This window comes from Talpa occidentalis, unplaced genomic scaffold, assembly GCF_014898055.3.
Source record: "Talpa occidentalis isolate TD23 unplaced genomic scaffold, MPIMG_talOcc4v2.1 talOcc4.8, whole genome shotgun sequence".
Classification (NCBI taxonomy): Eukaryota; Metazoa; Chordata; class Mammalia; order Eulipotyphla; family Talpidae; genus Talpa; species Talpa occidentalis.
This window is the reverse complement of record NW_023605194.1, coordinates 34,507,688-34,532,226: the sequence shown is the minus strand read 5'-3', so window position 1 is coordinate 34,532,226 and position 24,539 is coordinate 34,507,688. Positions and strand designations below refer to the sequence as shown.

Below are 24,539 nucleotides of genomic sequence, written 5' to 3'. Positions count from 1 at the left end.
GAGGCTGCAGACAGCTTCACAGTGAAGCGCTCAACTGCCTGTGCCACCAGGGAGGCCCGACTTTTAAATTACTTAAGAAGGACAAGAAGCATTGTATTAGGTGGACAGAAAGATATATGCAACATGGGCAACAAAAAGGAAAGCATGTGGACATCATAATTGATTGAAAATTGGGAGAGGACATTGAAACAGACAAAATATAACTACAGTTGTGATTGTGGGGCATGTCTACATTATACTGGTTCTTTGTACTGTGCAATTTATTAGCAAAGGATTTAATGAAAAAACAAGATAGGAAAATATCAGTTAAAAATTGAATTTGGTTTATTTTCTGCAGAATTTCTTTCAAACTACTCTTAATATGGGAAAGCAAGTGTACATTCAAGAGGCCTGTAGCTTGCAGTACTATTTGACAAAATGATACCTTTTTTTATTCAACATTTTTCAGGACTACCCTGCTGTGGAGCACATCTTTGAAACTAATAATGGAGCAGAACATGAGACCAAGCCAGTAGCCTGCAGTTGCTGAAGGAGCTAGAAAGGTAAATTTGAGTAACAATGTGAAAGGCTTTTGAACAATACAATGTCTGCTTTACTGACCAGATGAGAGTGGAGGAAGGACACAATAGTTTTCTTTATTATTATATTTCTTTGAATTAAACGAGGCCACTTTTTAAAAATCTTTAATTGCAAAGCACTGAATATAAGTAAATGTACAGGAAATGATATAACAGGTATGCCTGTGCTTTCATTTGAAATTTATCAGCTATCAATGTTTTGACATATTTGTTTGAAATTATGTGATTATTATGAGCTACTTATGTCAATGAATAAAATTTCAAAAACAATTTTGTGTACAATTAAGAATCAAGCAGCAGAATGTATTCTATGGTACCATATATAGAGTTTAAATACTTACAGAAATCACCATATAATATTTATGGATTCCTAAATAGTAAAATATAAATACAGGAATTATAAACACTAAAAAAGAGATCACAGCTGTCTCTAGAGATAATCAAAGGGTTTTTAATTGTGTCTATAATATTTTATTCCTTAGTGAAAATAAATGTCATACCAGAAATAAGAAATAATGCTAATTTATAAAATTGGGTGATGGTTGTCTTAGGTCCAGTTGCCTGTAAACAGAATTTGAGATGGTCTTTGTGGATTGTAGAGGCAGGAAGGCACAGCGCTGGTTCTCTATGATCCAAGCAGATGGGTAAGGAGAGTAAAGGAGAGTCCTGGAGCCTTCAGTGACATTTTAAGGCTAGTTTACATTTTATGAACTATTTTGCAGGCAGGAGTGCTGGGAGGCCAGGAGACTGGCAGGCCTCCCAGGCCCCCCGCAAGCTCTTACTGTGTTCTCTGGCGTTCTCTCATGGCCTCTGCTTCTCTGCTGGTGATGCTCTCATTCTCTCTCTCTCTCTTTTTTTAAGATTTATTTATTTATGCATACAAGAGCTGGGGCACAGGCCAGAGATGCAGGGGGTGGGCTGGTGGGGGGTGCGGGGTGGTGAGAGCCTTTACCAGAGACAGAGCAGGGATAAGAACAGGCAGACTGACTGAAATACACTGCTGAGGGGAGCAGCAGGTGAGTCAGGAGAGGTCTGCTGCGCCATGGGGTTGCTCCCTGACTGGTGGGGGATTGACCTCCTGCTGCAGGGGCTGTGGGATTGCTTCATAGTGTGGTGCTTAACCCTTTGCGCCACCAGGGAGGCCCTGCTCTCATTCTCTTTTGCTCTGCTGGCGTCTCCCTGACACTGCCCTCATAAGCCCAGTCTCTCAGCCCAGGTGTACACACCTACGCATGCCCACACCCTACTCCAGGTGTCCGCCATCAGGCACACATTTAATCTAATGGCAGGAGAGCGGAAAAGCCTGATACTGTACTTACCCTGCAAGGATATTTGAAAATAATTTTTAAAATGAGTGAGTAAGGCTTGGGTAGAGAGAAAAACTGAATCCTGAACTGAATATCAGTCCCACAGGGGCACTACCTGATTCCATGAGGGGCTCTGGGGCTGAGACACTCTACAGAGATTCCCGGAACAAGGCACAGTTCTGAGCCTTCAGCTGCTACCACTTCCAGCTGTTGGATGTGTGCTTTGCCTGGGTTCTGCAGGCACATCTGTATAGTGTACCACAGCATCCTCCACCATCTATGATGAGCATGGTTCATTTTATTATTCTTTATTTCTATAGTTCACACTTTTTCCAACCTCAGGATTAAAACAACAGAAAAACACACTTTCAATTGCAAGCAACTACTCTAGCAGCCCACGACACCAATATATCAACACACATACACATGCACACATGCACACACATATATACCCCTCACAACATAAGCCTCAATTGTACACTCAAGACAAATACTTACTATTTTGCCCATTTTCTCTGTGTTTTCAGGAAACCTTAGTTGACTTTCCTGTTGGAACATAACTGGTTTCCCTGAAGTGTCAGTTCTGAAATGAGTCTACAGAAAAGTTAATGCCACTATTGTATAATAATAGTTTTTTCTTTAATCATCTAACTTTTCCTCCATTTGCCTCAATAAAAAAAAAAAAAGCTACAGTTTCACACAAAATTACGACTTTTTGTTGTTGTCAGCACCTTATGGTACTGACATATACACACTAAATCAAGGTTGGCTAACTATGGCCCAAAGGACAGATCTGAATTGTTGCCTGTTTTTGTCACACACAGATTTTCATTCATTGTATATCAATTGTGATAGCTATAACCTACAGTGGCAAAGTTAATCAGAATGACATGATCCATACAGCCAAAAATGTCTAAAATATTGACTATCCGGCTTTTTACCTAAAAGTTTGCCAACTCTGCTTTAAAAGCATTGACCACTTTTATATTTTGCTTTGAAAAAATCCATACATGGTGGACACAGCTGTGCATAAGGACTAACAGGTTTGGCTACTTGACCTTTCTTGACTGTTTTTCAGATGGGAACTAAGAATTGTACTAGCTCCAGTTGTCAGGAGCAATACTTTCTTGCATCTCTGCAAGGAAAGTCCTAACTGCAAAAATCCCTGTGGTGAAGATATTTCTTGTCCTAAATAAAATATGTTTCGTCCATGACAAGGAGCAATGTCACGGAGGTAACAGGGTTAAGATATGTCCTTACAGTTTATAGGCAATCACAAGTGACTGACCTGGGCAATGAATGGTAGTGCTTTCTATATGTTTATACACACATGTGCAAGAAATGTGCATGATGCTGCTTCCCTCTTGTGAGATCACTGCCTGCCTTCTGTAAGAACAGATCCTATTGGGATGTCACCCAGGAGTATCTTGTCTCTACCTTTTTTAAATCATCTTAAAATTGTTACATTCCAATTTTTTTTAAAGATTTATTTATTTATTTATACAAGCACTGGGTACAGTCAGAAGCGCGGGAGGGTGAGAGAATTCACCAGAGCCAGAGCGGGAAGCAGAGCAGGCAGAAGGACCGAAATACACTGCTGAGGGGAGCAGCAGGAGGCAGGGGAGGTCTGCGCACCATGTGGGACCCTCCTCTGGTGGCCTGGGAGCAGCCGGGGATTGAACCGGCACTGTAGAGGCTGTGGGCAGCTTCGCAACCCAGCGCTCAACCGCTGCGCCACTGGGGAGGCCCTACATTCCATTTTTTATTAAAGTCTAGTTTGAGAAATCTCATCAGCACACAAAAATCTATATGCAGCAAATTTTAAAAATAGATATGTTGATACACATAGGTACATATAGACATGAAAATATACATGTAAATACAGACTGAATATGGGAATAGACATGAATATACCTGTATGTATTCTTTTTTTTTTTTAAAGATTTTTATTTTATTTATACAATTGCTGGGGTACAGGCCAGAGGCGTGGGAGGGTGAGATGATTCACCAGAGACAGTGGGGAGCAGAACAGGCAGACGGACCAAAAACACTGCTGAGGGGAGCAGCAGGCGAGACAGGAGAGGTCTATCCCCCAATGTGGGCATCTCCCTGGCCAACCAGGAATCGAACCCGCGCTGCAGAGCCTGCGGACAGCTTCACAGAGGGGCGCTGAACCTGCTGCGCCACTGGGGAGGCCCTATATATATATTCTCTTGAATATTACTGGCTATATGTTTCTTCTTCCTTATTGATTTAAAAGTTTCTATGTGTCGTATGCAAGTTGTTGTTTATATGATCACTCTGAGTGAGGGGATATCTGTCTGGATTATCTAGGTATTTGTTCATAAATTGGATGGATTCATTTCCTTAATTTTCTTTCTCAGTACTGTGTGGTTTCTGATCATATCCTTTCATCAGACCTTAAGCTCAATAGCTAGAGAATGCAAACTTATTTGGTGATTTCTGAGGTCCAGAAGCTATGTTAAGGGTACAGGCAATAGGGACAACCCAGCTAACGTGTTTCCCTGTGCTGTTTTTCTGGTTGGAAGTCATGAACTGAGATGCTTTCTTTACATGACCTTTTTGCTTACCCAGGAACACAGCATTTCTTCTGGATGATTGCTGCCACGGCACGAGAGAAATTCCCCACCCTAGAACTGCTTCCTGCTGCTGAGCATGCAGTAAGAACTACCCCAAATACGGACTTTCAGTGTTATATATCAACTGTGCCAGGATGGATTTCAATTGTTGCTCTTCTACCTGCCCTTTTAGTTCTTGTTTCTCATACCAAGATTCTTTAAGAATCTCCTCTATTTAGTTTCTGACAAATTAGAGGCCTTTAACTGCGGGTTAAAGTTATCCTTTAATTTTATCTATGACATATATACATATATATTATTGTGGGGTTTTTTTAGCAAAATGTAAACCATGGGTGTTTAATTTTGTGCTCCCATTTTGAGATGATGCTTTGAAAGTCACTGGGGTTACATCACAGATATAGGAGGAAATCTCCCAATTAAAATCTTTATTATAATATGAAAATATAAACAAAGCATCTAACCATATCAATATAACAAAGCGTGTGTAGAGATGTACATATATACAGTTACACACACATGGAGATTTATAGGAAAAATGTTTAAAGACTTTGTATAATACATCTAGTGATTTTCCCTTTAATTATATGTGGAGATTAGGGAGAATAGTTTAGGAAGACCTGTGGGTTAGATGCTTTGTTTAAGCTTTCATCCTATATTATAGGTTTTCTCCTATATCACCATGTAAATCCAATAATTTTCAAAGCATTCTCTCAAGTAGGAACACAAAAGTAAATATCCACATTTTACTAAGAAATACACAGTAATAAACTAAAGAAAGAAAATGGCCCATTAGAGCCTTTCTTTAATTTCTGCTGATAATATATGGGGGCCTCCTTTTGATAATAAGTTTTTAGCAATAGTTTGAATGTATGATGGATTGGGAGAAATAAATAGAAAATATATTTTCTTGTGATTCGGCAGTCACCCTCCAGTTATTTTAACAATTCACATTTTAATGTTGTGTTCTCCATTTCATGGTGTGACAAATAACTCATTCATGTATTTATATTGATTTTAATAAATTTTATATAAAATATTTATAGCATAAACATTTTATCTTCCATAGTCTCAATATTCAGATGTTTGTGCTTTATTACGCAGTCTTTATTTTTTATTTTGTACATCTACATGATGCTGGTAAGTATCTACTTAGGAATTCAAAACATCCACACTCATCTACATTAAAACTTATTAACAAACAAAATTATTCAGACAGTTGTACATCTGAACGGTAAGTGGACATATTCTTCTGGTTTTCAGGTAAAATTTTTAAATGATAATAGTGATGATGACTATAAAATTTGACTTCTACTTCTTAAGCATTTGCCATGAGTCAGCACCATACTATATATGTTATACATATATTTTATGATACCTTTAACTTACCTTATTAGATTGTTTGTCTTCCCCATGTTCAGAGAAAATAATCAAGGTTTTGAGGTCTTACATTACTCATTCAAGGTCCCTACAGGAAAATGGCAAAATTAGATTTCAATCAAGGTCTGCTATACTCCAAAGCATAATCTCTTAACTATTATAGTACATGATTTTACTGAATTAAAATATGCTTGCATTTACCAAAGGAAACTCTCTTCCAGTTTTTCAGGGATCAATCCTCTATAAAGACCATGAAGTGTACAGTTTCTCCATGAGCCATCAATAATGTCCAAATCTGGCCATTCAAGAGTGTTCATATCTCAAATATGAGTCATATTTTATTTTATCGACATTTGTTTTAAACTCCTTTTCCCCCATTTATCAAAAAACTTTCAGAATTTTTTACTATATGATGAACTATTTGTGGCATTTGACTGTAAAATTCCAAAATACTTATCAGAAAGTATTTTTTTTAATTTAAAAATGGAAAAAAATATGTATATATATAATTCTTTTCTCAATTAAAAAGAAAATGTCCAACCTCCCATACCACAAACCAATACTACATCTTAATAAGATATTGTCCACTACGAAGTCTGAGTCTGTTTATCTCATTGGATTCATGCCACCTCAGAAGATAGCTCAACATCTCGTCTGGAATCAGCATACATACTGGGTCTGGATTTTCTTCCTTGCTGACAGGGCCTCAGCTAGAAGACTGTCTAATGATATTTAAAATGTCCAGTGCCCCAATACCGAATCCTATATAACAACACAATAGACCAAAGATCAAATATAGCAAAGGAGATATGTCAGTGGATACACAATTAGACTATAGAGTCACATTACATATGACCGTTCCCCAGAGTTGTTGTCTTGGCACAGCTGGGTACCAGCTTGCATAGAGAAGTATGTGGGGTCTCCAATAGGTCAAAATATGAATCTAGGAACTAAGAGTACAGAAATAGTCACTCAGAATAACCCAGGTAGGAAATTTGTACTTTCATTCCTATCTCAGACTCTGAGGATCTAGAACTTGCAGTGCTCAGAGGAGAAAGATTTCCACCAGGAGATATAAGTAGAGTGCCATTCACTCTATGTATTCAATTTATTTTCAGGCTTCCACCTACTTTTTTCTGGCTCTTTGTGCCAAGAGATTAGAGGCCAAGAAAGGTGTCAATAGTCTGCCAGGGTTAATTTTCCCTGATCATCAGTAGATAGTGGGGCTTATAGGCACAGGGATAAATAAATGTAATACTCAGGTGATCTATTTGGCAAACATTTGGCACTCCATTACCCACTTTTGATGGCAAATGGATATATATAGCAGTCATGCATAAAAAGAGTTCTCAGTTATAAAGTTCACTCCATTAGTTTTGCCACCAAGACCAGCCGAGGTACTAATCAAGCATATGGAGGACTATAAAAAAAACTTGTAAAAGTTAAGGTGACAAAGGGAAAGGAAGATGAGTGTTAAGGCTCCAAGGTCAACTAACTAATCTTATCCTCTAAGTTAACCAAGAAAAAAGACCACATGAAATTCTGGAGAAATCTTTCTCAGATGAGGTGTACTATTACAGAAAACAAGAGAATTGTGTGGATAGCAGGGTATGTTATCCTGTGCTGCCCAAATCTTTTCTTACATCAATAGGACACTTAATTCCCTTGACTTCTGGGATCATTGCCTGTGCATGGCTTGCAGTGGTCTCCCTCTGTGGGCACTACATTCTGCTGAAGGAAACCATTTTGCCCAAGGATACATACATGTAGTCCTGTGGTCGTTAAAACTGGTGCTCCAAAAGCAAAGCCCTGAAGCAAATGTTCCCATGATGGCTGATTTCAAGGTTGAAACAGTTTAATGACCAGCTTGCAAAATTCTTGGATCTTTAGCAACTGTCTCTCTTGAGGCAATACAAATAGATTGCAACACTCCACTGGCTCACAGGCTTACAGTCCTCTCTTTGGGACATCCTGCATCCAGTGATTAGTCAATGAAATGGTATTGGGACCAATTTGAATGTCAAATGCAGCACTGGACCATCTCTATTACACTGACAGTTTAACCTCTCAGTCTGCCCAATCTTATTTCCCTCCCATTTAGGGGTACTTCTATGGGTAATCGCTAATAAGCTTCTTCTTGAACATAAATCTTCATATCAGAGTCTGCTTTCAGAGAACTGGACCCAGGTCATATAAAAGATCCTAATTATCTTCTCTCATTAAAGGTTTTTTTTTTTTTTTTTAAACAATGAAACTTCTATTTTAGGAAGCAAAAAGTGAATAATCTATTTTCCAGATGTACCAGTAGAATTGAAGAGAGTGAATTAGAAAAACCATCAAAAGGGGAATGAAAAGTAACTCCAACATCTACGTTAGCAGAGCAATAACCATGCTCATAGGGGTGTACACTTTCTCCTTTTAAGACCCAAAATGTCACTGAAAAAAATTGCATTTCTCTTCCTATGCAGGGTTTAAAAAAATGAGGTTTAAACATTTTTGAGCCCACTTTTTGGAAAATATAAGTATCATCATCTAAAATGGAATTGGTGATCTGACCATAATGTTTACTTCACAACAATATAAGAAACAGCTATAGAACATTTATTCCAAAATTGTAAGGGAGTCAAACAAAATAAATAATTCCCCTACATTCTGTTCCCATCAACAAGAATCTAATATTACCAGTATGTTGTGAAATGCAAGATTGTTAAGTCTTTTTGAAGCATCCAGCTGACAGATAAGGATGAAAATTGTCATATGCCTGATGGCTAAACTAGAATTTCAGCTGTACAGTATTTCTAAATGTGACATTAAATAATTTCTCAGGGAAATATATTTTCTACCCATCTGCTTTGCATAGTCACCTCCTAAATTCTCATTGCTTAAAAATTCACAGGGTATTTTACCCAGAAACAAATATACTATTAAAAATAATTTTCTCAACTATCAGACAAAAGAATAATGAATATAAATAAAACTAGAAGTAAAATCTAAATCATTCTGTAGCTAAGCTCTTACTATATCACTTCCCCAGCAATATTTCTAAAGGTAGAGATGTGCTTTTTTTTTTAAGATTTATTTTTTTTTATGCATACAAGAGCTAGGGTAAAGGCCAGAGGTGTGGGGGGTGAGAGGATTCACCAGAGACAGAGTGGGGAACAGAATAGGCAGATTGACCGAAGTACACTGCTGAGAGGAGCAGCGGGCAAGACAGGAGAGGTCTGCTGTGCCATGTGGTTTGCTCCCTGGTCGGAGGGGCTCAAACTTGTGCTGCAGTGGCTGTGGACAGCTTCATAGTGCTGTGAATTAGCCCCTTGCACCACCAGTGAGGCCCAAGATGTATGTTTTAAGAAGATTCTTTCACCAAACTTGGAAAACAAACTTGGAAAGTAGCAACATAAAAGGGAAGTGCATGTCAACCTAATTTGAAAGTAATTTTGAAGTTATTACACACATCAAGATGCTTATATGAACAGCTGAGATCCTATTTTGCTGATGAGAATGAAACCTAAAACTATGGCAAGTAGGGTACAAGGAAAAAGGGAAATACCAGTTGAGACCCTATAATGTTGCAGACAAGACACTATACATACACATTACAAGTGTTAGCTCATTAATTTCACCCACATCACTACAGGCTGTTCTATCTCCATTTGATGAATTGAGAAAACAAATGCCAGTAATTTGCCAAAGTCATACAGCTGCATCTTCTTCCTGCTGTTCCTGATACATAAAGACAATTCTCAGAGGTCACTTCTTTGACAAGATTTCTCTTCTTACCTTCACTTTCTAGATCTCCCCAGACCGATAGCTTTAAACACCGTGGTATTCATTACCTATTGTTACTTAACAAATCACACTAGGGCCTCCCCTGGTGGCACAGGCAGTTGAGCACAACACTGTAAAGCTGTCAGCAGCCTCTGCAGCACGAGTTCGATCCCAGCCGGCTGTCAAGGGTCCCACGTGGCGAGGCAGACCTCTCCTGTTTCGCCTGCTGCTCCCCTTGGCAGTGTATTTTGTCAGTCTGCCTGTTCTGTTCCCCACTCTGTCTCTGGAGAATCCTTTCACCCTCCCACGCATCTGGCCTGTACCCCGGTTCTTATACAAATAAATAATTAAATCTTTAAAAAAAAAACACAAATCACACTAAATTTCATAGCCTAAAACAACAAACATTTATTAGCTCATGTGGTTTCCAGTGGTCCAAAGTTCATCAGTGACTGAGATACAAGAACTTGGCTTAAGGTCTCTCAAGGAGCTGCAGTCTGGCTGTAAGCTGAGTTATGATAGATGTTATCTGCGGTTCTGGGTAAAGCTGGAGGTTCTGCTTCCCAGATGATTTTCTCATGAAATCAATAGATCTCAAATTTTTTTCTGGATGGTGGAAGGATACTTGTAGGGTAGGTAAAAAGTATCAGGCTTTTCTGCCCTCCTGCCATTAGGATGGATGACGGAACCCTGCGGTCCTGAGTACATGCCAGATGGCGGGCACCTGGAATAGGGTGTGGGCATGCGTAGTTGGGTACACCTGAGCTAGGAGACTGGTTTATAAGGGTGGTGCAGCAGAGTGCGGTGTGGTGGTAGTGCGGTGTTGATGAGCATGTGGCTGCTAGAATCTTTCATAAACCTACCCGGAATGGGTTGGTTGCCCTACAATACTTCAGTTCCTCTGGACAAGGGCTGCTCCTCCGTGCTGTTTGAATGTCCTCACAACACGATTCATAGATTTTCCTAGAGCAAGTATTCCAGAAAACTAGGCAGTACTAGTTACACTGTTATATAACAGCCTCAGAAGTGTCATCCCATCACTTTTGCCACTTTCTGATGTTCATAAAGACCAATCAACACAATGCGTAATAAAGATCTAAAAAAAATGTGAATACCAGGAGACAGGGATAAGGTCCAAGTATAAATGAAGCTACTTGAATCTAATTCCTTAATTACATCTCCTCAAGTGCAATTTCCTTCTAAATCTGAAGACCTGGGAAACCAGAGATAAATATCTACCCCATTATTCTGCAACCATCCCAGGCCAGGTAGGTTCATCATCAGTTCAGGCAGCTTGAAAGAGAACCTTAGAACCCTTGGCATCATCCACACAGGTTAGGGGAAAGAAGCCAGCAGGGAGACAGCAACTTGGGTCCCCCTGTGATTCCCTACATGCTCATTCCTCTCTTAGCCATTCTCTGACTCTCTCCACTGGCCCCTACCTCATGCTCCTCCGTAGTATTTATTTGCTCAGTCTCTCAGCTCAGGTGTGCCCACCTACACACACCTACACCATACTCCAGGTTCTTGCTACTAGGCATGCGTGTAAGACCACAGGTGCCATTCACAGATGCCAATGGAAGGAGGGCAGAAAAAACCTGATAACGTCCATTTACACTACAACCATGCTTTAGAAAAAATACATACCTGGGCCTCCCCGGTGGCGCAGCGGTTGAGCGCTTGGTTGCGAAGCTGCCCCCGGCCTCTGCAGCGCCGGTTCAATCCCCGGCTGCTCCCCGGCCACCAGAGGAGGGTCCCACATGGCGCAGACCTCTCCTGCCGCCCGCTGCTCCCCTCAGCAGTGTACTTCGCTTCTGCCTGCTCTGCTCCTCGCTCTGGTGAATTCTCTCACCCTCCCGCGCTTCTGACTGTACCCAGTGCATGTATAAACAAGCAAACAAACAAACAAATAAATAAATAAAAGAAAAAATACATACCTACACAATTCTTTGAGATAAGCTTTTCTCTACCTCGGTTTTATCCTGAGTCAACTGAGGAATAATACCCTTAATTTTCTTAGAAGCACTAGGCTTTATTTATTTTTTTTTTGAAGATTTATTTTTATTTATTTATACAAGCACTGGGTACAGTCAGAAGCGCGGGAGGGTGAGAGAACTCACCAGAGCCAGAGCAGGGAGCAAAGCAGGCAGAAGGACCAAAGTACACTGCTGAGGGGAGCAGCGGGCAGCAGGAGAGGTCTGCGCGCCATGTGGGACCCTCCTCCGGTGGCGGGAGCAGCCCGGAATCAAACCAGCGCTGCAGAGGCTGCTAGCAGCTTAGCAATCCAGCGCTCAACCGCTGCACCACCGGGGAGGCCCAGCACTAGGCTTTATTAAGAGTATCTCTGAGTGGGCCTCCCTGGTGGTGCAAGGGGTTTAGCACCACACTATCTTGCAATCCACAGCCTCTGCAGCATGAATTCAATCCCCGGCCGGCCAGGGAGCAACCCACATTGGGAAGCAGTCCTCTCCTGTCTCGCCCGCTGCTCCCCTCAGCAGTGTGTTTCAGTTGGTCTGCCTGTTCTGTTCCCCATTTCTTTCTCTGGTGGATCCTCTCACCCCCTGTAGGGTAAGGTAAAAAGTATCAGGCTTTTCTGCTCTCCCACCATTAGGATAGATGACGGAACCCTGTGGTCCCAAATGCATGCCTGATGGCGAGCACCTGGAGTAGGGTGTGGGCATAGGTATTTATGGGATTCACCTGGGCTAAGACTGGGCTTTTAAGGGTGGCGTCACGGGGACGCCAGAAGAAGCCGAGAGAAGAAGAATGAATAAGAGGAGAAGAAGAACTAGAATAGAAGCAGAGAAAAAGAAGCAGCAGCAGAACCAAGCAGAGAAGCAGAGAGAATGTGAGAGAAAGCCAAAGAGCCCAGAAAGAGTGAAGACTTGCTGGGAGACCTGCCAACCTCCTGGACCCCAAGCACTCCTACCTGTCATGTACCTGGTAAATCCCAATAAAAACCTGAAAAGCCACTGAGGGCTCCAGGACTCCTCCTTTACCCCATCTGCTGGATCAGAAAACCTGCTCAGTGGCCTGTCCTGCCCCTACACTCCCTTACCCCCACATCCCTGGCCTGTACCCCAGCTCTTGTATGCATAAATAAATAAATCTTAAAAAAAAAAAAGAGTACCTCTGAGTGAAAATTATTGCCCCTAGGGGACCTGTTATCTAACAAAATGGTATTCTGATGCACCACTTTTGATTTATGGGAGGTCTGGAAACAGTGGTCAGAAACTCTTTACAAATTTCAAGCCTGTTGAGTAAGGTGTGGTGAACGCATGCTCATTGTTCCCTTTTCCCCCTAAAACATCCCCTCCTTTTACAAACTTTTATCAGCTTGTTTTTGCAGAGTCAGCAGAACCTGACAAACAGAAACTGGTGGAAGCAGGTTCTAACAAGTTATCAAGTGCCCCATGCTAGGGTGCATGCCAACCCTCCGGTAACATGACTAGGGCATGCCCGAAAAACAGCCAGATTCCCTGGGAACACATGCTAAGCTAAGCACCTGCCTGAAAATGAACAAATGACCTATAAAGAGACATGAGCAATTGATGCACCAGTGCAATAGGAACCCAAGCCTTCCCTCTCCCTGACCCTGACCTCATCTCCCCACATTCCACTCATCCTCTAAAGCCCCAAGCCTCATCATGGGGAAGGAGGTGGATGTGAGCTGCTTTTCCCACTTGGATTTTGCTTGACTACTACATCAAAATAAAAGCTTTTTCTCCTGCCATAGAACAGGTTGTCTGTTTGCCGTGGGCAGTGAACGCACTTTAGAAGCGGTTACAGTTTTAACAAAAGATTTTACTGTTATATCTTAGGTATTTTCTTTGGTTCAGTGTCCTGGGTTTGATCACTATTTAGGAGTCATTTCTTAGTTTTAGCATCATTTTTCCACTCCCAGAGAATCTGAAAATTTTCAACATTATTAAGCTCTAGCTCCTTCATGTTTAAAACCCTTTTATTTTATCTCTATCATTTCACATTTTACTATAAGTAGCAAGATAAAAACAACCAAAAAACAACTCTGACTGGAAATCTTCTTAACTACATTACCCAGTTAATCAAGTATATCTTCTACTTTCCCTGTTATGTAGGGAATGGAGTTGTTAAACATTCAACCATTCCATAAAATGACCTCCTTTCCTCCACTTCCATCAATCACAGTCTCCTCAAGGGCCAGGATATTTCTACAAACTTCCAAAAATACCCTGACATCAGCGATCATTTTTTACTTTCCACAACCTTCTTTACTGTCAATCTCATCCAGTCTTTATCATCGTATGCAAATGGAATCAAAGGAAAAAGAAATACTTTTTCTTCTTTTTGCTCCCATCAACAAGGACCTAAATTCTCTCCATGACATCATGCAACCAAAGAATGACTAATCCCAGACTTAGAGTTTTGGGGGAGACATTGATTTTGGTATTTTGGGGACCTATGAGCATCTGAATAAGAGCCCAGCAAGTTCTGATGGGGAGGGGATCAAAAATTTTTACTCAGACTTTTTCCTTTTGCTTTGTTAAAGTCCCTCTTGAGCTCTTTATCAACTACTACTTGGCATTTTGAATGGGAAGGTGTCACCATTCATCAAATTAAAATGCACATACAAATGCAGTTTAATGTGCAATGTACACTAAAAAGCCTCCCTCAGAAATTATATGACCCAGCTTTACAATGTAATTTTAGCATTAAGACATTTTATCACAATAGAATTACCAACTCTAATTTGTTTATTTCTTTTTTCCCTATCAATTAGTCTTCTCCAAGACCAGCAAGTACTTTTTTCTTTTATTAATGACACAATGGGAAAATAATTACTCAGATGGGCACAGTTTGGGCCTGTGAATTTTCAACAAATAGAGTAAATGGAGCAGAAAATGCTTCTTAAGTCCCCATACTAAACTCTGTATGGAGCAGAGACAAAGAACTTCCCAGGGGGTTCTTCATGTAACTGTAGCCTGATAAGGACCCCTTGTAAGAGGTGACTGTCTACATTTTATGACTAAACTATCAAAGAGGTAAAAATAATCCTTACTACAAAGAACGCTGTCTTCTTTCAGCTCCTGTTACACATTTCCTTTTCCATATGATTCAAATCGCATATTATTATCTACAGAGGTGCATTCACTTCTAAGGATACATACAAATGTATCTATAGACATACTCCAAATCTTAACATCTTAGAACATCATTGATTACCTCCCTGTGTCCTTGGATCAGGACATGTGAGAGCATCTTAGATGAATGGTTTTGCCTCAGGGTCTCCACAGGGTGGAATCAAGCTGTGGATCAGGCCTAACTTCACCTGGACTAGAGGGCTTCCTTCAAAGTTCATGCAAGTGATTGCAGGCAGCCTCAGTTCCTCACTGGCTGTTAGTAAACACTTAAATTCTTTGCCATGCAGGTCTCTCCATCAGGCTACTTACAAACATGGCAGCTTGCCTCTCCCTGAGTAAGTGCGTGATATCAAAGATAAGCAAGACTTGAGCAATTGTCGCTTTATAAATTAATCTCACAAGTGACATGTCATCACTTGTGTCATATGTATCCTTAGAAGTGACTCACTAAGCCCAGTCCATTCAAGTTGACTAAACCTCCATTTCTTGAATGGAGAAGAATCAATAATCTGTGTTAATATACTTATAATCACCTCAACCAGATTATCACCCAATTCAGGTCATCCCTGGCCCAGATATGGCATCAGTTCTAACAAGAGGACCTGCTTGCCAAGCCCTTCTCCAGTGACTGGCACTTACTGGAAGACATTAACCTTCTCCTGGCTACACCATCCTTACAAAATTTCCTGCATACTCCCTTTCTGAAGCAACAGAAAATTCAAAGATGGAAAATGGAATTCTAGAATTTAACTTGTAGTCGTTTAATGGTGGTTTTGGCAGTTATTGCTAGAGCCAAACTTTTTAGTTAGAATACTGCTCTGCCACTCACTTGCCGTGCCACTTTGAATATGGATTCAAACCTTACCTTCTTTAAATTTCTCATCTGCAAAATGCATATAACACTTACCCAGTAGGTCATCTGAGATAATTAAATACGTTATATATAAAATGCTTGGAATATTGCAGGCAGATAGTAAATCTTCATTAAATCTATCATTATCTCTACTAACATTATTTTAAGTGGAGTCATATCTGCATGTTAGTCTCAATCATAGTTTATAAAATGGGCATTCATTCCACAAACATAAGAACTTGGTAATATCAGACTGTGTTTTAAGCATTGGAGACTGAATCGTGAACAAAATGGAAATTGTGACTTTGGAGAGTTTTTATTTTTCTAAGTTTTGCCCACATCATTCACAGTCCTTTCTAAACTTTACAAAGATGAAATGAGTACCAAGACAATGGGGAAGTCTAAAGTGAAAATTAAAGGTAGAGAGAGGGCCTGCTTGAGGGAGTATGTATTAATTATCAGAAGTGTATTCTATTATTCTGCTCTACATTTTCCAATAACAAAGTAGAACAAGTCTTGACTTTTCTGGTAACTTGCTATGTCAATTTGGGCAAGTCTTTCCTTCTTTCTCCGGGTACTTCCTATTTGCAAAATGAAGGTGATGGGGGCTGTGCTACATTTATTTTTGTTTGCTTGTGTTAAGAAGTCTCCAGAAGATTGGAATTCCTCAGAGATATATTAGGATTCTGCACACATTTTATTGGAAATTTACCTTATATATAAGCATTTTTTAAAAAAAAAAACCTTCAATAAAAACCACATACAAGCAAATGAACTGTACCAGACTTAAGTATATTCTATATTGATTTAGATTTTCCCCAGTAATTTAGTTACTATTAAAAATTTTCTTACATCTGAATTTACAAAGTAAATACTAAGTTTTACTTTGATCTGTGTTACATATTATAATTCTGTGGAATAATTCAATGAAAATTAGATTTTCATAAAATGACTTTGAAATTCATTTGTGTACATAATAATGACTACAATTTTGAGTCATTATTGTTTGCCAATCAATGGGTTTCTGGATCAATTCCAATGTGGGTATGTATGGAGGCTTATTCACAATCACAAGCAATTCTTGGACACCTGCAGAGTGTCAGAGAATTCAACTTAATTCTGGCACTATCTACTCAGAACAGCATCAGAGTCCACAAGTTAAGAATTCAGTCAAAGTTCAGCTATTATCTGTGACTCACTGACAATATAAATCAGATCCCCAGAAACCCCTTTTCAGGTTCAATTAATTTACTAGAGCTGCTGTCAGAAATGAGAGAAATATTTTATTTACTAGATCACTGTCTTGTTTATTATAAAAGGATGTTATTCACGAATAGTCAGATGGAAGAAACATAAGGGCAAGGTGTGGGGAAAGATCATGGAAGCGCCAAGTGTACCCTGCTCTCTGAAAATGCACATGTTCACCTATGCCAAAACACTGCAGGCCCAGTCTTCTTGGTTTCTTATGAAGGTGTCATTACATGAGCCATTATACTTGATTAAATCATTGACTGTTGGAGATGGAATCAACCTTTAGTCCCTCTCCTGGGGGTCAGAGGGTAAGACAGAGTCACAACCCTCTAATCACATTGTTGGTTCTCCTGGCAATCAACCCCCATCCTTTCAGGCTTCCCAAGTGACTTCATTCACACAACAAAAGGCTCCTGCATAGCTCAACACTTCAATAACTGTGAATCAGGAACTATGGATGAAGAACAAATATATATTTGAGAAATGTAAACTGGTCATCTGAATGAGCAAATACACACTTCTTATAAATCGCAATATTGCAGTGAAAATCTGCCTGAAGTATTTCACTTAAATTTAAAAGCAATGCCATTGTATTATAATGCATATCTTCTAGAGAAACTGAGACTAGAAAGATTAAGGGGCCTCCCTCGTGGCTTAGGGGTTAAGTCTCAGCTCTGTCAAGCTATTGCCAGCACCTGTAGCATGAGTTCCATTCCAGGCCAGGGAGCTAACCCACACCTGTCTCGCCTGCTGCTCCCCTCAGTAGTGTATTTCAGTAGATCTGCCTATTCTGCTTCCCACTCTGTCTCTGGTGAATCCTCTCACCCCCCACACCTCTGGCCTATACCCCAGTTTTTGAATGCATAAACAAATTTTTTTTAATGAAAGATTAAGCAACTACCTAAGGTTATGACAAAGTTAGGATTTAAACTGAGGTCTCTAAATGTGTGCTTTTACTACTGCACTAGAATTATTTTTTAGAATGCCTGATTAAGGTAACCAGAGAGTCTACATTTTCCATTCTATTGCATGGAAAACCCGCTATTAGTATTGAAGTCTGAGTGATGGATAAATAACTTCTGATGAACCATGTCAAATATATTGCTGTGATTCCAAACAACTATCTATTCACTGCTTCAGTTTCAAATAATTAGATGCACAACTACATTGTCTATATGTTTGTCATTGTCCTTTTTTGTCCTCCATCAACCTAATTCCCTGTTTATATCCTGTTTCTAATTTAGTGGTTGTACTTTCAAACCCCTTGCATGCAGTTTCATCCCACTGGTGATCATTTGCACTGGAACCAAAATAACATTTATCTTTTTTTAAAAAAGATTTATTTATTTATGCATACAAGAGCTGGGGTACAGGCCAGAGGTGTGGGGGGTGAGAGGATTCACCAGAGACAGAGTGGGGAACAGATCAAGCAGATTGACCAAAGTACACTACTGAGGGGAGCAGTGGGCGAGTCAGGAGAGGTCTACTACACTATGTGGGTTGCTCCCTGGCTAGCCAGGAATCAAACTCCATGCTGCAGTGGCTGTGGATTGCTTCATAGGTTACGTCTTAACACTTGTGCCACCAGGGAGGCCCCTATTTTTTTTTAATTTATTTATTTGTGCATACAAGAACTGGGGTGTAAGCCAGAGGTGCAGGGGGTGAAAGGATTCACCAGAGAGAGAGAGTAGGGAGCAGAACAGGAAGATCTACTGAAATACACTGCTGAGGGGATCATTGGGTAAGGCAGGAGAGGTCTGCTGAGCCATGTGGTGGGACTAAAGCAGAGAATAACATGCCATTCTCCGGGGTAATGTTTACAATAGTTCATTCTATTTCTACATTTCTAGGCTTCCTATTCAAGGTTTTTTATACCCTAGCCCCAGTCTACATTTCCAGAAAATGTTATCAATATATTCTTTGCACCTCAAATTCAAGTTATGCTTTAAAAGTTTTACACATAATTCTGAAATTATCATTTTGCATCCGATAGTGCATAGAAGAGTGTCTGTCTTGGCATAAGCATCAATAAAAGCTTTTGAAGAAAACTGTCTATGATTATGTCCAGTCATTGCTAACAATTGAATACCAATTCTTATTTTAACATTTAACACATTGAACCAGAATAGAAAATACATAATGCTATAGTAAATTTTAGTCAGTGACCTCAAATCTCTTTGCAACTTCATTTCATTGACATATAATAAGTAAACATTCTATAAATCAGGAGACCTAAAAGAATTTGGTAAGTATTTCTAAGTCCAAGGTTTAAACTGTGAATTAATGACTAGAAATCTGAAGGAAGTGGCTTCCTAAATTGTAAATGCCACATTTCTTGTTTTTTCCAGCTTCATCTGCCTATGGTTGAGCAGCACAATTAATAGCTACTATTTTTGTAAAGTACATGAAAAGTAATATTTTGTCTAGCTCTGTGGGTGGCATTAAGCTAGCAAAACACTCTACTTGGCATTATTCTGACACCAGTCAATGAAGCTATCAGGCAAATGAAACTGCTTTTATGAGAAGCAGCACAGTAATTGAAAATTGTCATCCTTTTTTTTCCCCCCAGGAAAACCTGAAACTTTCATTTCAACATTTTTTTATATCACCAGGAAGAAATGAATATTTATAAAACAAGAAAAAAGGACATGATCAGGGTGTCATATTTCTCAGCGAATTATATGCAATGAATAAAGATAGTAAGACAATAATTCAAATTTAAATCCAAGTTGCTAAAGTAGCATTCATTGTATACGCATATATTCAGTTCTAGAGGCCAAGTGTGTGTATGCTGTGATGTCAGAATCAACACACCCTGACATATGTGAGTGTGGGAGGGTAAGGATGTCACTACAGTGAACAGATAGTGTTCTCTTTACATTAGAATCCAGTCATTAACCTGTTAGGAATGATGACTGAATGATCCAGGTCTGAGGTCTAGACCAATGGGCTAGAATCATCAGTTGGTTGAGGATAACCCTAGACTACAAAACAGGATCAACTTTATCCGCAAAGTGTCGAACGCAGAGCTCTAGATCAAGGTGATAAACTTTGCATACAAGTTTAATTTGTATCCCCGGTCGGCCATGGAGCTAACCCACATGGTGCAGCAGACCTCTCCTCTCTCACCCACTGCTCCCCTTAACAGTGTATTACAGTCAATCCACCTATTCTTCTCCCCACTCTGTCTCTGGTAAATCCTCTCACCTCCACGCACCTCTGGCCTGTACCAGAGTTCTTGCATGTATAAATAAACAAATCTAAAAAAAACCCAAAACATTAAAAAAAAAGAGAGAGAGAAAGTATCACTGGAAGACCAAAAATTTAACCTGAAGTGATTTCCAAATCTTCTGCACTCTGCCAATTTGCCAGTTTCATGGTTCCACCTAATTGCATATGGTCTAAAGCAGGTAAAGGAACACAAGCAATCTTTGATAAACTCTGCTGTTTCTACCATGGTGTTGTCAACCCAGGAAAAATAATGAAACTGTAGTACAATCAGTAGAAAATCATGTGTTCTGGAGTAGGAATCGTGATTTGGGCACAGGAGCAAGGTGCAGGTCTCGGGTGTACACCGCCAGGAACTGGGCATCAGGGAATTTTAAAGGATCAGGGAGGAAGATGGTCTGAAGTTAAGTAATTTGCTATGAAATTTTGGACTGGTTCCTGTGGTTATACATCTGTCCATGATTGGTGGGCAAGAAGTCTTCTGACACAAGGTTGAAGTGTGGGTGTCTGCTTTCAAATCAGCAGATGTCTCTGTTCCTCACAGTCACTGAATTGCTGAGTCAGCCTGTTTAATTTTCACTTAGACAAGTGTTAGCATGGCAGTTTAGAGAAAAGACTGCCCATGTGACGCAAAGCAAGTTCACAGTGTGTTGAAATATACTATGACCAGAATATGACAGAACAACTAAGAGAGCAGATTCTGGAGTGAGAATGACTGATCCAAATCCTGCCATCATCACAACTTATACCATCACCTCAATGCCTGCCTCACATACAAAAGAGGAATAAGATACCTATCTCATGATATTAGGTGAAAATGAGTCAATATAAATAAGTGGTTATGATAGGGTCCATCATTTAATAAGTACTCAGTAGCATAAATATGACACTTTTTGTATATGTGGCATTTTAGACTTTCTGTATTGTCCTGTCATGTTGTTCTTTTCATAATGATTTATGAGTATTATATTCTTATATAGATGAACAAAACAGAAATTTTAAATAAATCCCTTATTTATCAGTTGACTGGGGTAGAGGAATGCCAGATAAGTGTTGATTTCAATAAAAGATCAAGGAGTCTCTTGAGAAATTTTACATAACAGTACAGAAAGCCAGGCATGATGAATCTGATACCATAACTAAGACTGACACAAGGATTCTGAATATAGCACAATAATTGTCATCAGCTTTGCCTCTCATTAATCTCCCCCATATTCATGTACTGACTTTGCATAGGGGGAATTTTTACTTGAATATTAAAACACTAATTTTCTCAACATTCAATGTTGGATGTTGTACAATGTTAATGCCTATTTCCTAATATAATACACACAAAGTAGGGCATCAGTTCACAAAACAACATACCCCAGCCTTGATCCCCTCAGAGCTCCCTATCTCCAGAGAAGGCATTGCCTGCACACACACACATACACACACTCACACACACACACTCACACACTGAGTAAAAAATAAAGTACCATATAAAAACAAAGTATTTTGAATTTTATGGAATGCATTCTTAAATTTTAGTTACTCTTAAGACTTCGTTTAAGAGTCTCAGTCCATTAAGAAATTTTCCAATCAGGGCCTTCCCAGTGGTGCTTGGCTAAAGTTTCAGCACTACTAAGCTATAGCCAGCCACGGCTGCATGAGTGGCTGCACGAGTTCCATGCCTGGCCAGGGAGCTGACCCACATGGTGCAGCAGACCTCTCCTATCTCACCTGCTGCTCCCCTCAGCAGTGTATTTCAGTAGATCTGTCTGTTCTGTTCCCTACTCTGTCTCTGGTGAATCCTCTCACCCCGTGCCCCTCTGGCCTGTTCCCCAGATCTTGTATGCATAAATAAATAAAAATACATCTTTAAAAAAAAAAGAAAGAAAATTCCCAATCACTTATATAGGAATACCAACAAATAAAGCCCAACTTGGACTTTCACTGTGAATTTAGGGGACATTATCTATATTCCATATCTATATTCCACCTGTCTAGATCCCCTCAGTTAAATAGCAGTAACAATATTCTCTGCTTCTCTTATTCTGACTGATTATCTTTGAGATTATGTTTCACCTTTGTTGGCAGCAAACCCAACATTCCAGTATCACCAGGTTGTTCATTTCACTTTGCTAATGGACTGTCACTGCTGGGAAGACTTTGCAACTTTGAATACGAATGTAACATCTGGTTTAGTTTTAATAACATTTCCTGCTGCCATACTAATCTGATTATTTTTGTACTTAAAAAAGTTTCAGATTGTCGTTCTAATGAAAGTTGATTTCCACATTCAATGTCCTAAAAGCCATAGCTTTTCCTATTTTTTCCCTCCTATTTTTAAAGTTGGAAAGAAGCATGAACATATGTTGTGAGCATATCCTATATTATTTTCATATTGTCATAGCTTTAACTAACCTGTAACTTGCCATATTCTTCATTTATCAGGTATGAGGACTCTATGCAATAAGTAAAATATCTCTTTTTCTGTCCATCCAATGTTACATTTTAGACAATTCTGTGACATGTTATGACATTTGATTTATTTCTCATCAAGAAACTTATAATCATAGCGGAAAACATTTTGATCACTCATGAATGCTAAAAGTTTTCAACAGACAGGAATGAAAACACACACCTTGTGATATATACTGGAAAAGGGATGACTGTCAAGCTGGTATCTACATATGCAGTTCATTGGGCACATAATTCCATAGACAGATAATGAGGCCAGAATCCATTAAATATTCTTCACAACAGCAATATGTTTAAGGTGGTGAGGTTATAGTTAAAATAACATTTTTCAAAAACCTTTTTTGTGTGAAAATAACATTTTCAAAGAACTATAGGCTAGATTATGTGAACTCAAATATGTGTTAACTGAAAATTAAGTCTCAGTGATAGTTAGACAGAGTTTATTATTAGATAACCGAAGTTGAGATTCAAACCTGGGAAGCAGTTGATAGATTTAACTCTGTCAGAGTTGTTCTAACATACACAAGTTTGAATTTAGTTTACTTCGGTAGGAATAGCGAGTCATTTGTTACTGGATACAGGGTCGAAAAACTGTCACCATATAGATCCAGCCACCGGCTGCCACAAATGCAAACAAAAGGGCCATTGCAATAACAAAAAACAAGAAAAAGGAAACAACTTATTCTAAATGACAAGGTAGAGAGAGTGGGAGAACTAGCAAGGCAGAGGGAGAAAGTCCAGTTACCTGTTGAGGGTGCCAGGTAGATATGCAGATACAGGAGCCTGCAGAGTGCTTCAGAGGCCTGCAGCTGCTGAGGTGGCCTCCTGCCCTGTGTGGGACTGCCATACACAGCAGCTCTGATGAGAAAGAAAACAGTTCTTGGGCCTCCCTGTGGTGCGCCATGAGTTAAGCGTCAGCACTATGGAACAATCCGCAGCTACCACAGCAAGAGTTCGATCCCCAGCCAGGGTGGTCACCATGGTGTAGCAGACCTCTCCTGTCTTACCTACTGCTCCCCTCAACAGTGTATTTGAGTAGATCTGCCTGTTCTGCTCCCCCACTCTGCCTCTGGTGAATCCTCTCACCCCCACCCCCGCTCCTCTGGCCTACACCCTCAGCTCTTCTAAGCATAAATAATCTTAAAAAAAAAAAAAAAAAAGAAAGATGGGCCTCCCCGGTGGCGCAGCGGTTGAGTGCTGGCCTGCGAAGCTGCCTGCAGCCTCTGCAGTGCCGGTTCGAAGGCCACCAGCAAGGGTCCCACATGGTGCGCAGACCTCTCCTGCCGCCCGCTGCTCCCTTCAGCAGTGTACTTCAGTCCTTCTGCCTGCTCTGCTCCCCGCTCTGGCTCTGGTGAATTCTCTCACCCTCCCGCGCTTCTGACTGTACCCAGTGCTTGTATAAATAAATAAATCTTAGGGAAAAAAAAAAAAGAGGAAAGAATCTCACATATTTCTGTCAAAAAAAAAAAAAGAAAGAAAGAAAACAGTTATTGTGCATCACTCCTTTTTAAAAACTCCTAAAATGGCTGCTCAGCTCTGCCCTCCTCCCAGCAGCCCCCCTGGCTCAGGACATCGGGGGCAAAGTTCAGACCACTGCACTGAGCAGAGGTCTCCCCTCCTGCTCAGGTAGTGCAGGCACTTGAGGAGGTGAAGTTTGGCCTTCCATTGTACCCCTGCTCTAAGGGCCTAAGGGGTGCAAGCTTAGCTGCAACAATGGACATTAAGAATACAATTATTCCTGATAGGAGGGGTTTCTAGTTGTAGGGTAAGTAAAAAGTATCAGGCTTTTCCACCCTCCTGCCATTAGATTAAATGCATGCCTGATGGTGGACACCTGGAGCAGGGTGTGGGCATGCATAGGTGGATACACCTGGGCTAAGACTGGGCATATAAGGGCAGCATCACAGGGACGCCAGCAGAGCGAAAGAGAACGGGAAGGAAGAACAAGCGAAACAACAGAGCAAAAGGAGCAGAGAAGCAAAGCCATAAGAGAA

At 40.1% G+C, this 24,539-nt stretch overlaps 1 long non-coding RNA gene across 5 annotated transcripts in view; it reads right to left on the bottom strand.

The window, feature by feature from the left end:
• LOC119233803 (uncharacterized) overlaps positions 1-23,402 on the bottom strand; it is a 59,258-nt gene extending 35,856 nt beyond the window's left edge. For 2 of the 5 annotated variants that reach the window (XR_008550110.1, XR_005122476.2), the window contains exons 1-3: positions 15,390-15,462; positions 5,872-5,950; positions 2,384-2,479 (exon numbers count right to left, since the gene is read on the bottom strand). This is a non-coding gene — a long non-coding RNA (uncharacterized LOC119233803). Of the gene's footprint in view, positions 1-2,383; positions 2,480-5,871; positions 5,951-14,668; positions 14,694-15,283; positions 15,331-15,389; positions 15,463-23,290 lie in introns of those variants that run through there. The other 3 variants (XR_005122475.2, XR_008550111.1, XR_008550112.1) reach the window with 3 other exon arrangements.
• Between the last annotated feature and the right edge of the window lie 1,137 nt (positions 23,403-24,539).